Genomic DNA, 14,044 nt, shown 5'->3' with positions numbered 1-14,044 from the left:
GTGTGGTATATGTGTGCTTGTGTGTGTGCATCTGTGTGTGTGTGTGTGTGTGTGTGTGTGTGTGTGTGTGTGTTCTCTAAGAATTATTTCTCTTTTTGCTTGAGAATTTCCTGCAAGAATATTCTCAAAGAGGATTGTAGGGGCTAAACCTTAAGAGGACTTAAAAATAGCTTTATTCAAAGCTAGGTATGGTGGTGCATGCTTGGAATCCCAGTACTTGGGAAGCTGAGATAGGAGGATTACAGGTTCAAGGCCAACACGCACTAACCAATTTAATTAATTGATTAACTAACTTAGAAACCCTACTTCAAAAATTAAAACAAAAATGTACCTTTATTGGTTTATATTTAATCAATAGCTGAGCTTATTAAAATTAAGTTTGGTCTTATTTTAAACAATTCAAAAATATTACTCTATTAATTTTTCTTGGATCGTTGTAATGAAGCTTAGTATTAAGTGATGTATTCTTTTTCCTGGGAAAGTTTAATACATAATTTTTGCCATTTTTACTCTTAGCATTCACCATAACTTGTTTAGGTATAGATTTTTCTTATTTAACCTATCATCACCAAAAAACCCATATATTTTAATTTGGGATCTTTCATTATTCTTTAATTATTAAATTCATAGCCATTATTTCTTAAAGTATGTTTTATCTCCATTTTTGTCTTTTCTCTTTTTAAAGAATCCTATCATTAAACCATTAAAACTTCCAACTTTATTCTCCAAATTCCCAAATATTTTTATTTTCTCTCTCTCTCTTCCTTCCAGTCATTTCTTAGAAGCTTCCCCCTTCTCTCTATTTTAGATTAGCAATTGTTTTAGCAAGATACCTTTTGCTATTTATGATTTTTAATTCTTTGAAACAATTTTTATTTTTGTGACTTTTGAATCATTTTTATAAATTGCGGGATCTCTATCTTTTTTCCAATACCCACTCTTGGATCTTTGATGCTATTTCTTCTTGCTGCTCTGATCACTTCTCTAAATTACATAACCAATGCTCTCCTGTGTCCAATGATCCTACCCCCGATCAGAATAGTCAGAACAGTACTGTGCTTTTTCCCATTCTGGTCATTATTGGCTCCTTTAATTGGTCAGAATTGTTTTCTATATCTCCAAGGCTACTTATACTTTTAAAGTTGATCTTGTGAGTTGGACATGGTGGTGCACGCCTGTAATACCAGTACTTGGGAAACTGAAGCAGACAATTGTAGGTTCAAAGACAACCAGCCTCAGCAACTTAGTGAGACCCTGTTTCAAAAGAAAAATTAAAAAAAATTGGCTGAGGGTATAACTCAGAAGTAGAATATCCCTGGGTTTGATACCCACTACCACCACCACCAAAAAAAAAAGTTACTTTTGTGTTCTTAAACACTCCTTTCTCCATCTCTGCTATGATATCATCAGCATGAGTTTGGGAGAAGGAAAGTATACTACACTAATTCACCATCCTGTTGGAAACTAAAAAGTCAAGATACTCTTTCTTTTCTATCAAGGGTAGGAAGTAGGAGGGGACTGCTGATGCAGAAATCCCCCTGGAGAGCCTAAACTTTTTCCAAACATGTTCCCCAAATCATTGCTTCCTTAGACCAGCCATGGCACTGACCACATCTGAAGAAGATTTAAGACCTGGGGAGAGTGACAGAAAGATATATATTCATGTCCACAAGGAAATGAATTCCAGCAACAAGTAACATTTTGACTGAGAAACCATTATCACCTTCCTGTAATCGATATTCTTATTTTATACTCACAAAGACAGTGATTGAAAGATAAAAAGAAAATATTCTCTGCTCTCACCTAGGCAGCCCACCCTGGAGGGCATCAGGAAGCATGTGGATTGATCCTTAGCAACTGGAAGCCTTCAGCATCCAAGATCTATCTTCTTTCTTCTGTCAGCCCTTACACACACACACACACACACACACACACACACACACACACACACCACCACCACCACCATCAGTACACACTACTTCTTCCTTTGCTCTGAATTGCACATTACCCGAAAACCAATTACCGGTAATGAACAGGTTGTCCCTACTGAATCTGAATCTGCATTTTCTTCTACATTATCTGTTGACTAATTGTGAAAAGCCCCTCACTATATATTACAGAGGAATCTATAGTAAATAAAGCATAACGTACACATATTTACTACATAGCAGTAGAGGATTAAATAATATTGTATAATAGTACTTTATAATATATTATAAATAATGTACTATAGCTTATAATATACTAGCATATTATATTCCATTATAATGATACTATATTATTATTCTGTACTACATAGCATGGTTAAATCCAGAGGCACCTATTTTTCTTCTGATGAGCTCTCTAGTGCCTTTGGGTAGCTGCACATACATATATATATATATATATATATATATATATATATATATATATTTGCATGATCCCTCCATGTGGAAAATAGTGGATGGAATTTCAAATATCTTTTAGATATTAAAATTACTATTGTAAACAATTGCCAGTCCTGCCTGTCTGCAAAGCCTGACCCACGCAGTTCTTGTTTTCTCTGTAGATGTTTTAAGGACAAAGGGAGGGAATATGGGGAAAGCCACTTTTTCAGCTGCCAGGTATCAGGAGATTCTCCCAGATTTCATCACACTCTGACAATAGGATAGATCCTTTCTTTTATGTGTTGCTGAGGCCAAAAAAAAAGGCAAAAACTGAATAGCATAAAAGGCCAAGGGGGAGATCCCAGTACAAGATGTGGACTAGTATTTGCTTAATTTTTGCGCAGGCCAGACTCTTGTGAACATTACTTTATTCCATTACTTGTATGTTATTATCTTTTTTATCAAGAAAGAGACTGAGATAAATGTTCCAAATCATTGGGATTTCATGAGGGTCAACTGGGAGGTAGGATTTCTTTAAAAGCATGCCTGAAATTAAAGTTTTTACAGAGTTCACTAAACCATAGGAGCAGGGAAGACGCTTGCTTTCAGGCAGGACTTACTACTCCAGCCTTGCCCTTGATTAAATATGAAGCAGCCAGAGGTTACCTGTGATCTCCCACCTATAATATTCCTTTTCGGGGCCTTATCTTCCTTTTGCAAACCCAGTTCTTCATCATTTAGGCACCCAGTGCTCTCAGCTTAGCTGAATGTCCTCCAAGAGGATCATTTCCAATAAACTAACTCTCACTTAGATGTTAGCCAAGATAATTTTTCCCCTTATTTTGTTTTTTATTGTTATAGCTGTTTAGTGTTTGTCTGGTTCGGGACTTTGGTTTGGGTTTTATTTGGAGATTTGATTTGATATTTTATTTTATTTTGCCTTGTCTAGAACGCTAAGATTGAAGCTATAGATGAAAATAAACTGTCCCTATGCCACTGTTTATTTCAGAGGAATGAATTCCTAAATGTAGAGTTTCAATCTTCTTGAGTATGGAATATATAAGAAGTAAATTTGCTACCATCAAAACAAAATGAAATCTAGTCAATTATCAATGCAACATGGCCTTTTGGCACCAGACATCCTAATATCTGAGAACAGGACAGAAAACAAATCAGGTGGTCTTTTAAAAGCCTTCCCTTGACACAATCAAGGCAGAAGTAGAGAAATCTCAAAAGTTTGGTGTGTGGATGTTTATCGGGCTCGATACCGTCAGTAGTTTTCTGTAGCTACTTTTTGAGCTAGCTAATGTTTAATTTGAGTAACCTTGTGGAAAGACCTGTTTAAGTGGCACTATCAAACAATAGCAGCAAGAGAAGAGATAAGAAGGAAGTATAAAAGGATTATTAAAGAAATGCTGGGGGTGGAATTTATCTCTCCAAACAAATCAGGGTGTGCTGAGCTTAATAGAAAAATTCTATAATGGCTGGACAGATAGAAAACTGTTATTTTCCAGAACTTATTCACCTGTGAGTGGTTTTACTCTGATTTTGTGGCAGGGGTTGTGGGGGGGAGCTATGACTTTCAGATGATTATATTTATAATATTTGTCCTAGATCCTGACATTCCAAATAATATTTAATTTTAACAGCACACAAAAGTAGCAAAGGATAAAAGTAAAGGGGAAGAACAGGGAGTTTAAGAATACCTACCCTAAACCATAATTTAGCTATGTAGGAAGGAAGTCCCATTTGATTTGTATGTAATTCTAACACATTTAACAGCAGCAGTATTGGAATAGGTTTTTCCCTACTAAGTGGGCTCCTGAATTGCCATTATTTTACTAAGCAGGCTGAGTAAGAAATGAGAAAGAGAGAGAGAGAGAGAGAGAGAGAGAGAGAGAGAGAGAGAGAGAACAGAGAAACTAATTATTGAAGAGAGGCTGGGTTTGTCTTCCAGTGTTCCTCTTATCTGGCTTACCCAGGCTCAGACCCTAGATTGAGTGTAGATGCTGCAAATTTTCCAGAATGCGCCCCTCACATTTCTCTATCACAGTGGAGAATTAATAATGTGCATGCATTGATTTTTTATTTGTATGGTTGTTGAAGCAAACACATCGAAATAAAGAATCCCGGATTCTATTTGATCAATCAGCTTGTATTTTTTAAAGACTTAATAAATAGCTGCCTCTCCAGAGATGTAGAAACCAGCTATCAGAGCGAGGGAAGTCTCCTTCAGGGACTTAGAGAAGTGGCCTGACGAGATATGTACAAAACAATCCAAACAGCCAAGTAAAGTAAAATGCTCTAGCTTTTAACTAGCCACATGCTCTCCTTTGTATTTACTAGCTGTGGAAAATTACTAGACTTTTCCATCAAAGTAATAAGGACTCAGGACAATAGTTTGGACAACTAGCTGTGTATCACAATTACCTATAAAACTCTAAATAAACCAGCTCTACTCCAGATTAAATAAATAAGAATCTCTGGGTGAATGTTAGAGAATGAATGCTCATATCCTCCATCGCCCACATCCCTGCACTGAACCCTTAACTCCCAATGTGGTGGTATTGGAGATGAGGCCTTTGGGCAAAGGTTAGAGTTAGTTGAAGCCCTGAGGGCAAGGCCTTCAGGATGGAATTAGTGACTTCATAAGAAGAAAGGCTAGAGAGCTTGCTCACCTGCGCCTGAATAAAAAGGACACAGGAGCATAGAGAAGAAAGCAGTTGTCTGCTACCCCCAAAGGGAGCCCTCCCCACAAACCAATCATATTGTTAACCTTGATCTCGGACTCGCTGTCTCTAATATTATGAAGAAGCAAGTTTCTGCTGGGTAAAATACCCCATCTGTGGCATTTTGGTATGGAATCTCAGGCAGATGAATGCAATTATCTTGGGAGTTTAATGTGCACTTTCCTGTTAATTCTACTTCTACTTAAACTAATTTGGCACGTGCACACGCGCGCGTGGGCGCGTGCGCGCACACACACACACACACACACACACACAGGAATTGAGTACTTTGTTTTTTTTCTTTTTGTCTCACTACCTTCCAGATATTGAGTTGCAGTCACCACTGACTATGTGATAGTGTGGGCACAATAGAGGGACAGCTTTAAATAAGGTATAGGTTAACTTTTACTCCTTTAAAAATATGTTAAAGTCCTAACCCCTAATACCTAACAAAGTGAGGTTGTTTGGATCTATACAGAGGTACTAAAATTAAAATAAGGCCACTTTTTTTTTTTTTTTTTTTTTTTTTTTAGTACTAGGAATGGAACCCAGGGGCATTCTACCTCTGAGCTACACCCCCAGCCAAAATTTTGATTCTTTATTTTGAAATAGGGTCTCATGAAATTGCAAAGGGACTCACTAAGTAGCTGAGGCTGTCTGTGAACCATGATCCTCTGGTCTCTGCCTCCTGAATGCTGGGATTACAAACATGTGCCACCATGCCCGGCTGAGGCCACTTTTTTAAGGTCACCTCCTCTCAAAGTCCCTGAAGGAGACTTCCCATGGATCCTAAGTCAGTATGACTCGATTCCTTATAAGAGGTGTAAATTTTGACTCAGAGACATAGGGAGAACAGGAGGTGAAGACTGGAAGCATGTTGATACAAACCAAGAAATACTAGAAATTGACAGCAAACAGCCAAAACCCAAGGGTGATGCAGGAAACAGATCTGGCCCTGTATCCCTGAGTAGGCATCAGCTCTGACAACACTTCAATTTTGTATTTCCAGCCTCCAGGACTATGAGACAATAAATTGCTGTTGCTTAATCCACCCAGTTGGTAGTAGTTTATTATGGCAGTTCAAAGAAATCAATATATATCACCTGATAGCTAAAGTGCAGAGGATTCCCAAGAGCCAAGTTATTGAGGAATGATTGCTTGAATTTTTATTTTGTTAATTTTTAAAATTTTGTCAAGATTCAAGATCCTTTAACATTGGTCCTCAAAATTTAAAGTGCTTCAGAAGTACCTGAAGGGTTTTCTAGAAAATATAGTTTGGGGCTCACCATTAGTTTCTGAATCAGTACATCTGGAATGAGGACTGAGAATTTTTGCTTCTAAGGAACTAGAAAGTTGTATTAATCAGAGTTCTCTAGAGGAACAGAACCAAGAAGACATATATATATATATATATATATATATACATATATATATATATATGTATATATATATAATATCATAGATATCTATGATTTATCAAATTGGCTTACAGAATCAGAAGCTGGAAAGCTGGATGGTGTCAAAGTGGTCATCTCCATGCCAGAGAGACAAAGGAACCAGTAACTATTCAGTCAAGGAAACTGCAGGCTCAGAACCTGAAGGGACAATTATGTAGCCTTAGTCCAAGATGTTGACAAGCCTAGAAACTTCCTGGAGAATCACTAGTAGTTCACATTGAAAAAATAAAGAAGCTGGAGTCCAATGACAGCAGCAATAGAAGCTCTTGCTCAAGAAGACTGGAGCTTGCATTCACATCTCTTCCTCCTTCTTCCTCTTTTTGTTCTACCCAGACACCCAGCCTCTTGGACCGTAACACCCACATTCACGGTGAGACTTTCCCCTTAGTGTGATATTCCCTGTGCCAGTCATCTCTGGTAGCACCCTCATACACTCCCAGAAGTCTTTGGATCTGGGGTGTTTCTCTGTCTAATCAAATTGACAATTCAGATCAACCATCATCATGAGGTGATAATTATGACCCTAGATTGGAAACAGAGAAGAATATTGGCTGACAAAAGAGTCATTTTATTAAACAGTGGTGGATGCGAGTTACAACACTTGGTCAAGGAAATAACTAAAGGGTAAATGAGCATAGAGATCATGGCGGCTGAGGAGCAAGGGCTGGTGTTGAAACTGTGTAGAACAAAACAGGATAATCCTCAATTTCCCAAAGCAGAATAAAAATAAGTCCATAGAACTATCACGCCTTCAATAGTTCTGGTGATTTTACACTCTGAGCCACAATTTTCCAAACATATAATTCTGAGATCGCTAGAATATTAGAAGTGGGGCTAGGATGAGCAGTAAGAATATTGCATGAACAAAAGCATAAATAGGAGGTACAAATCCTTGTTACTGAAAAAATGCACCAGATATTCAGGTTGAGCAGGGTCTCTCCAAGACCTCTTTTGCACAGTTATAAATTCTATTTAAGCCCATTTGTGAAGGCTCTAGCATCAGGCCTTAATCACCTTTCAAAGTCCTATTTCTTAATATCATTTTATTGAGGGACGATCTCAAAATGTAAATTTAGAGGAAACACACAAACAAGATAATAGCAGATTCTGTACAGGGGAGGAGTAACAAGGCATACTTTGCCTAATTTTGGGCCCTAATTATGTAAAAAAGGCAAGATTCAGGGGTACATCCTTTGGAAGAATGGGTATAAATTTATTCTTTCTTTATTTAACTGACAGGTCATAATGATGACTCAGAACAATAGACTTTTTTTTTTGTCACAGAACAATCTGAGTTTGCAACTCCAGAAACAGAAAACAGCCCAGTAAAGTCCAGATAGCAATTCTCAAGCTAAAAATGAATGAAGTCCTTCCCTGGAAATACCACAATCCACAGAAAGTAACAATAAGAAGCCTGGCTTCAAAAGAACAGGAAGGATATTTTTTCCGGAAAACTGTTTTATTTTCTTTCCCTGTACTAGAGTTGAAAACTCCCCTGAAGCCTATTCCAAGATAAGAATGGAAAAATAATCACCCAAGAGATGCTTACAACATCCCAAGCAAAACAACCCTTCTCCCGGAGCTCACTGCCTTTGCAGTCTTCAATTATTTCTGGCCTTGATATATATGTATATATAATTTAAAATCTTTGCTTTAAAAGCCTCTGCTGATCTTCAAGCTAAATGTAGGCATTAAAATAAACAGTTGTGTGGCAGCTACCTAAGAGTACAGGTTCTGGCAGTAGAAAGAAGGATTCAAGCCTGAGTTTCACTACTCTTGTGCCAGATTGAAAAAGCCTCTCTGAGACCCAATGGTCTCATCTGTAAAGCAGGGCTGATTACATCTTAACTCAATGGGTTCTTGGAGAAGATAGATCAAATTATACTTGTAAATCTCTATGGGGTACATATTTTTTTTTAAAAAAGCCTGCATTAAAATCAAAGAGAAACTCAACTCCAAAGCACACCTGGGTATGGCTCATCACACTCCAGTATGAAGTGCAGTGCACAAGGGTGAACTTTGGCAGCATAGAATGGTGTGACATAGAACACCAGGGTATAAGGGACACACAGACACCGGGCACAAGGCACAGCACTTAAGTTTCAGAGGCAATTCACAAATACAAGGTCTGCTGACCAAGAGCACAATGACAACCACGTTGAGTCCCTAGCAGCCTAAAGACTATAATTGTTAGCACTTGAGACTGAAAACTCACAGTTTCTTCTGCCACTGAGTCTTGCCAGCTTGTCATTCAGAACCCCAATATGAGGCTGAAGGCTGACCTGACGAGCTGATATCCATCAGGCAATTCCTCACTGTTGGTCTGGTTGAGCACAGTAGGTCAGGAGCAGACATAGACCAAACTCAGTACCTGAGACCCCGACACAGCCACTGAGCTCTATGGTAAATGGACTTGCTTCTCAGGATGTACTAATCTCTTACTCTGTCTCTTTCTCTATCCCTCTTTGCCCTAACATATCATAAGTTGTATAAAGTTCATTTGGAGTTTTAACAAAGAATCTGTCTGGGTCACAATTGCTATAAATGCTCTTGAAATAACCAAGACCATGTTTTGGTTGTTTTCCATGATCTAAGTTTACTCAGAATGAAATATTTGAATAATGTGATTGGCAAACAGTCATAATTAAAATAAACATTTACTTTTATAAGAATAACAAGCTTTTATAAAAAAAAGATGCCAAGTAATATGGAAAGTATAGAAGGATGAGAAAATAATTGTATATGCCAAGCAAAATAATAATAATAATAAAAATAATAATAAAAATAATAAAACATTTTTGATTAACCACTTCATAAATAATTTTTTGTGGTACTTTGGTTCCTGGAAGTCCTTTTACCTCTGGGCTATACTCTCAGACCTATATTTATATTTTTTTTTATTTGGAAACAGGGTCTCTTAAGCCAGCGCGTGGCTGGCTTAGAACCTGCGCGATCCTCCTGTCTCCGCCTCCCAAGTCCAGGGATTACAAACGTGCACTACCACGCCTGGCATCATAAGTCAATTTTTAATTGAGAGAAAAATTTGGTTTGATAATAAAATTTTAGAATAAACAAACCTTAATCCTTGAAGTAACATTTGAATCAAATATCCCTTACTTTCAGACAATCAGACAAGCATCAAAGATTCTCTTTTTGTCAGTTTGAGTTGCTATAACAGGATACCATAGACCAGGTGGTTTCAACAACAAAGATTTATTCTTGAGAGTTGAAAAGACTGGGAAGTCTAAGATAAGAATGCCAACAGATTTGGTGTGTCATGAGTGTTCTTTTCCTGTCCTTTTAATAGAAGGGTGAGAGGGAGGAAGCAGGCTCCCTCTTAAGTTTTCTTATAAACCCCTTCCTAAGGGCTCCACTCTTATAACCTAATTTCTTCCTACAGGTTCTACCTCCGATACCCTCACATTGGAAATTAAGATTTCAATATTTGAATTTGGCAGAACCTAACCATGCAGTCTATAGCTGGCATTCTAACTTTTTCAAGGTCAGATAGTCACAAGACAGAGCCAGCATTAAAATACAATTCTTGTATCACTCCATAACAATCTATCAGACCTTAATTCATGTTTTCTTAAGACATAGTTAAGTTTCTTTGTAGAATTCACACATTTAGGAATTCCGAAAAATGATTCTGGTCAGGTAATTTTATGTTAAGAGTCACCCAAACAGGCATTGATTTGACAAACACCAACATCTCTGTCCATAAAAAAAAAAAAAGTATATGTTGATGTCTGACCACATTCCAGAGACATGAAAGCAAAGGAGAAGTGTTTGAAAAGCAAACAAACCGTGAGCTTGTTGCTAAAGGACACTTGCTTTGGAATGGAGCTCTGGAGTGTTTAATTATCAACATGTGCCTTTCCATCCTTGGCCTATTAAATCATTGGGCCTGCTAATAATAGCCTGTTTAGCCATCAGGAGAAGATGGATGAGCTTTAGTTCCCATTTTCAAATCCAAGGGATCTGCCCTGTTTCTGAATTATCTACAGATGAAGATTAGTCACTGAGGCATCTGGAGGTTGCTCAGAGGACACCGGAGTCTCGGCCAGCACATTTATCCTTAGCAGTCGGCTCCCCTCGCTCCTCCAGGCCTTCCATTGAAAAGCAGAGATGGACAGTGCCAAGCAAAAAAAGTGGAGAAGGAAACCTTATCAATGAAATGCTCTTTCTGCACTGTAATCTGTAATCTGAATTTAATCATTGTTTTCAAACTATTTGTGAATAGATTGTTTATCTTCACAATGGAATGGTCCCATGCAAAAAGACCTCTTTCTGTTTTTGCATGTTTATTTTAATGGTCATCTACTGTTCTATTACCTGTTGATACATACCAAAACATACCAAACCTTGATTTTGTGGAGAAGGAATAGAAGAAATGCCTAGCTCTCTGGCTCTTGAGCAGGTAGCTGTGATGGCAATGCTGGTACAAACTGATGTTCCTCCATGAGGGCTGATCCCCTGGCTGGCAAGTTGGTAGCCAATGTTGGCTGGGAATTTGGTGTAGTTCTTTTGGTAGGGTTACTTGAGTGGGATCTATGAGGATCTATTCATTGGCTGCTTGAACACCCAATTCCCAGCATGTTTTTTAACTCCAATGAAAACTGCAAGACTCTTTCCGACCTAGCCTTGGAAGTCCCAGAAGGGCACTTTCTCTGCATCGATTGGTCAGAAAAATTATTTAAAACAAGCTCAGGTTCAAGGGAATGGAAATTGTTTTCTAATGATAAAGTATCAAAGACAAGATAAATGTCTTGAATCCGAGCATTAAGGAAAGCTATAATTGTTAGATTTTAACTACCCCCTTCTCTTCACAAATTAACTAATGGTTCACAGAGGATTCAAAAGTATTTGTTTTATTTATTCATCAGATTTCCCTCATGACATTTAATAACTGTTTTGTGATGCCTTGAAGCAATGGTTTCAATCAATGAATCAATCACATTCTTATTTTTTTTGTTGTTGTTTTTCAGGCTCGTTCTCATATTGATTATAAGACTCCAAATGCCATTCTAGATCCTGAATTACAAATTTAGTCAGTGACAAGTAATGGAAGTTTTAACATAACAGTTATCTATGAGAGAGTGCAAGGCAGACAATGGAGAAAACAATTAGAACACACTTTCCAAGCTGAAGAACAATCTTAACAATGGCAGTACTTTTCAGAAATTTAGGTGGCTTTCATGCCACCCTTTCTTTTTTATGCCCTAAGGAGCAGGGCACAAAAAAGCAGTTTTGCAGATCTTATCAGTAGACCCAAAAGTATAAATTAACTAGTAGTGAAATCTCTTACATTGAGCCCTTCAATTTGCATATATTTGCATATGAATACCAAACTAATTGTTTTGAAGTAACAATTAAGAGAACAATAGAAGAAAGAAAGGGGCTTGAGGCTGCAACAGACACCTGGGAGACTGTATTTAAAAAGCATTTTACATATTTGATTTTATTTTTTAAATAAAGAGAAAGGCACTGAATCATACACATCAAGTACTACTAGAATTAACGTATGAGAAGGTTCCTGACCTACTAATTCTATTTTCTGATAGACAGCTTTCTGATTTTTCCCATTTATGTCTGAAATATTAAGTGTTTAGAACTCAAGTTTCTCTTGGTAATACTGAAACAATTCTGAGCTGCACACCCTCCTCCCAAGCTCCTAAGTTTTCACTGGCAATTTTAAGTAGTTGTTTAAAGTTCCTTTCACAGAGTTGCCTGTGTACTGTGAATGGGATTGGTGGCCTTCTTTTCCTCTGTTTTGTGGCCCTAAATAATTCATCTCTAGCCCCAAATGGACATCTTTCAGGAAAACAAATGCCCTGTATTTAACTCTTCTCACTCTTCTTGCAATGTAGCAAACATCGATGTCCTCTTCACCATCCTCTTGGGGGCATCAGCTCCTACAATTAAAATTTTTAACTTTTCCTGCTGAGAATATACCCCCCTCCTTTGGTAATTTTTTTCTTTAGCTAACTTTGTCTCAGACTAGGTCACTTCTGATAGGACTGACTGCCAGCTCTACGAATGGAGCCAAGAGAAGAGGGGTGAAGTACAGGGATAAATGAAGCAGAGTAAGAGAAACCTAAGAAAAGAAGAGAGAGAGAGAGAGAGAGAGAGAGAGAGAGAGAGAGAGAGAGAGAGAGAGAGAGACTGTTGATGTCTGAGATCTTGGATCCAGCCATGCCCCAGCTACATTGTTATTTACACAAAACAACTAGTCAGCCTCCTCAAACATACATGTACAGATAGATATATTTTATTTGTTTATAACAGTAATGATTATTATTACAATTTATCTAACCTAATACAATTTGAAATTCTGTCCCTTGAAATCAGGTCTTATTAATACAACCCTTTATCAACCCAAAACAGAATGACAAAGTATTTCTTCCAGTTGTTTATTATACTATCCCTAAATGGCATTGTCAAATCTAGACAACTTCATTAAATTCACTCCACTGGCTTTTGAAATAATATATAAAAGTTAATCAAAAGTTGCCTTTCTAAATTACTTGTATTTATTATTAGAGTATTCAACATCACCAAATAAATCATTCAATATAAAATTATTGAATTTATGTAGAATAAACCTCCTCATTAATACGTACACACATATCCACAAATTCATATCTTCCTTTTTTAAAGCAGTGTTACTTCATTTTATTTATTGATTGATTTATGTTGAGGTTAGTAATCAAACCTAGGGACTCACACATGCAGGGCAAGTGCCCTAACACTGAACCATATCTCTGGCTACATAGCACTTAAAGAGAGACTAAAAGGTTATATCACCTCAAATCCTAAGTGGGTGCATCTCTGTTTGTACCTCCTTAAGTATGTGAATTGTTTTGCTTTTTGCGGGGGAGGAGTAACAACTCCAAAATCTTAGTTTTATACAAAAGAAAGATTTATTTCTTGCTCATGTTATAGGTACACTTGAGGTCATGTAGAGTTCTGCTTCGTCTTCTCATTGAGACTTCTCATCTCAAGCAGCAACCTGGAATGTGCTATCTTCAGAGGAGAGAGCAAATGATGGAGTCCAACCTGCAGCAGGAAGCATCTTCTGTTCTGCTTACTGGAGATTACACTGGACAGGCCTAACAACAGGACAGGACAGCTCATGCCACCAACACAGTTGGACTGCAGGCCATGTGGCTAAGGCTCCATAAAATTCTTACAAAAAAAGGAGTAAATGAGTTTGAAAACCAATATAACGTGACCAATAGATATGTTCTTTATTTACCTCACTACAGTCAAAGATAGCATTATGACTTAAACTCAGTACCTAAGTTTTTATCAGAATTGTAGCATTTTAACATGGAGGAAAGACTCTTCATTCTTTTACTGGGATCACAGGCCAATGAAGTATGAAAACTCCAGAGTCTTATCTACAGAGCAGGAGCTCCCCTTTCTATAATGGGTGTCCCTGAGGGTTGTTGCTTTTCACAGACTTCTTCAGTAGTTGATATGAAAATGA

Source organism: Muscardinus avellanarius (assembly GCF_963383645.1).
Source record: "Muscardinus avellanarius genome assembly, chromosome: 6".
NCBI lineage: Eukaryota > Metazoa > Chordata > Mammalia > Rodentia > Gliridae > Muscardinus > Muscardinus avellanarius.
Note: the sequence above shows the minus strand (reverse complement) of the source record.